We start from the raw sequence: 3,479 nt of genomic DNA on the forward strand, positions 1-3,479 counted from the left end.
ACCTAGGCACACGGTGCCAAGATGGCATTCGCGTAGCCCGAGCAAGGCACACCTGCACAGTTTGCCTGGTGGACACCGAGGTGTGCACCTAGGTACACGGCATCGAGAGGGCCTGCCGGTCGCCGAGCTAAGCACACCCAAGCAGTATGCCATGTGTGCACTAAGGTGTGTGGCTAGGCACAACGCAACGATGGGCTCCAGGTTGCCCGAGATGAGAACACCCGCTCGGTATGGGTGGTGAGCACCGAGCCGAGCGCCTGGGCACAATGCGTACCCGGCATACAAGTCAGCCGAGGCAAGGCACACCCAGGCAGTATGCGTGGTGAGCACTAAGCTGTTTGCCTTGGCGCAACGCATCGAGGGACCACAAGTCTGCTGACGTGAGGCACAACATTGCAGTATGGGTTAAGGGATCCGTGGTGTGTGCCTAGGCACAGGGTGCCGCGGAGGCATACGGGTTGCCCCAGCAAGGCTCACCCACGCAGTTCGCCAGGTGGGCACCAAGGTGTGCGCCAAGGCAATAGGCATCGCGAAGGAGTACGGGCTGACCGGCCAGGCACACCCACTCAGTATGCCTGGTGGTCACCGAGGTGTGTGCCTAGGCCCTCGGTGGGATGAAGGCCAACGGGTTGCCTGAGCTGAAAACACCCGCGAGGTATGCCAGGTGGGCACTGAGGTGTGCGTCATGGAACAGCGCATCTAGGGTCCATAGGTCAGCCCGAACAAGGCAACCCCACGAAGTTTAGGTTGGGGGCTTCATCGTGTGTGCCTAGGCACACGGCGACGTGATGGCTTGAAGTTTGCCCGAGCAAGGCACAACCACGCAGTTTGCCAGGGGGGCAGCGAGGTGTGCTCTTATGCACGTGGGGACGAGCTGTGCGACTTGACAGAGCGCATCGAGGGTCCACAGGTAAGCCAGAGAAGGACACACCCACGCATTGGCAGCACGCCTAGCTCAAATCACATACCTCAGCCTCGTCCCAACCTGTTGCCCACCCTTCCCAATTATGTTTCATAGCTTAAAACACCAGACTTTCCTGAGTGACTTCTGGTGGGGGTCAAACTAGCATACATTTGGCCTCAACAAGACCCAAGCCACCTCAGTGCACAATGTTGCATCCTGGAGTGCATCACCACCACACGCAAGGTTGAAGGCAGGGAGCCTAGAGGGCAGGTGGGACGAACGAGCTAGGCAAACCCACGCAAGATGGGTTGAAAGCTCCATGGTGTGCACCTAGGCACACGGTGCCAAGATGGCATTCGCGTAGCACGAGCAAGGCACACCTGCACAGTTTGCCTGGTGGACACCGAGGTGTGCACCTAGGTACACGGCATCGAGAGGGCCTGCCGGTCGCCGAGCTAAGCACACCCAAGCAGTATGCCATGTGTGCACTAAGGTGTGTGGCTAGGCACAACGCAACGATGGGCTCCAGGTTGCCCGAGATGAGAACACCCGCTCGGTATGGGTGGTGAGCACCGAGCCGAGCGCCTGGGCACAATGCGTACCCGGCATACAAGTCAGCCGAGGCAAGGCACACCCAGGCAGTATGCGTGGTGAGCACTAAGCTGTTTGCCTTGGCGCAACGCATCGAGGGACCACAAGTTTGCTGACGTGAGGCACAACATTGCAGTATGGGTTGAGGGATCCGTGGTGTGTGCCTAGGCACAGGGTGCCGCGGAGGCATACGGGTTGCCCCAGCAAGGCTCACCCACGCAGTTCGCCAGGTGGGCACCAAGGTGTGCGCCAAGGCAAAAGGCATCGCGAAGGAGTACGGGCTGACCGGCCAGGCACACCCACTCAGTATGCCTGGTGGTCACCGAGGTGTGTGCCTAGGCCCTCGGTGGGATGAAGGCCAACGGGTTGCCTGAGCTGAAAACACCCGCGAGGTATGCCAGGTGGGCACTGAGGTGTGCGTCATGGAACAGCGCATCTAGGGTCCATAGGTCAGCCCGAACAAGGCAACCCCACGAAGTTTAGGTTGGGGGCTTCATCGTGTGTGCCTAGGCACACGGCGACGTGATGGCTTGAAGTTTGCCCGAGCAAGGCACAACCACGCAGTTTGCCAGGGGGGCAGCGAGGTGTGCTCTTATGCACGTGGGGACGAGCTGTGCGACTTGACAGAGCGCATCGAGGGTCCACAGGTAAGCCAGAGAAGGACACACCCACGCATTGGCAGCACGCCTAGCTCAAATCACATACCTCAGCCTCGTCCCAACCTGTTGCCCACCCTTCCCAATTATGTTTCATAGCTTAAAACACCAGACATTCCTGAGTGACTTCTGGTGGGGGTCAAACTAGCATACATTTGGCCTCAACACGACCCAAGCCACCTCAGTGCACAATGTTGCATCCTGGAGTGCATCACCACCACACGCAAGGTTGAAGGCAGGGAGCCTAGAGGGCAGGTGGGACGAACGAGCTAGGCAAACCCACGCAAGATGGGTTGAAAGCTCCATGGTGTGCACCTAGGCACACGGTGCCAAGATGGCATTCGCGTAGCCCGAGCAAGGCACACCTGCACAGTTTGCCTGGTGGACACCGAGGTGTGCACCTAGGTACACGGCATCGAGAGGGCCTGCCGGTCGCCGAGCTAAGCACACCCAAGCAGTATGCCATGTGTGCACTAAGGTGTGTGGCTAGGCACAACGCAACGATGGGCTCCAGGTTGCCCGAGATGAGAACACCCGCTCGGTATGGGTGGTGAGCACCGAGCCGAGCGCCTGGGCACAATGCGTACCCGGCATACAAGTCAGCCGAGGCAAGGCACACCCAGGCAGTAGGCGTGGTGAGCACTAAGCTGTTTGCCTTGGCGCAACGCATCGAGGGACCACAAGTCTGCTGACGTGAGGCACAACATTGCAGTATGGGTTGAGGGATCCGTGGTGTGTGCCTAGGCACAGGGTGCCGCGGAGGCATACGGGTTGCCCCAGCAAGGCTCACCCACGCAGTTCGCCAGGTGGGCACCAAGGTGTGCGCCAAGGCAAAAGGCATCGCGAAGGAGTACGGGCTGACCGGCCAGGCACACCCACTCAGTATGCCTGGTGGTCACCGAGGTGTGTGCCTAGGCCCTCGGTGGGATGAAGGCCAACGGGTTGCCTGAGCTGAAAACACCCGCGAGGTATGCCAGGTGGGCACTGAGGTGTGCGTCATGGAACAGCGCATCTAGGGTCCATAGGTCAGCCCGAACAAGGCAACCCCACGAAGTTTAGGTTGGGGGCTTCATCGTGTGTGCCTAGGCACACGGCGACGTGATGGCTTGAAGTTTGCCCGAGCAAGGCACAACCACGCAGTTTGCCAGGGGGGCAGCGAGGTGTGCTCTTATGCACGTGGGGACGAGCTGTGCGACTTGACAGAGCGCATCGAGGGTCCACAGGTAAGCCAGAGAAGGACACACCCACGCATTGGCAGCACGCCTAGCTCAAATCACATACCTCAGCCTCGTCCCAACCTGTTGCCCACCCTTCCCAATTATGTTTCA

Source organism: Amborella trichopoda, chromosome 1 (assembly GCF_054954075.1).
Source record: "Amborella trichopoda isolate Santa Cruz 75 chromosome 1, AtrichopodaSantaCruz75HAP2 v2.0, whole genome shotgun sequence".
Lineage (NCBI taxonomy): Eukaryota > Viridiplantae > Streptophyta > Magnoliopsida > Amborellales > Amborellaceae > Amborella > Amborella trichopoda.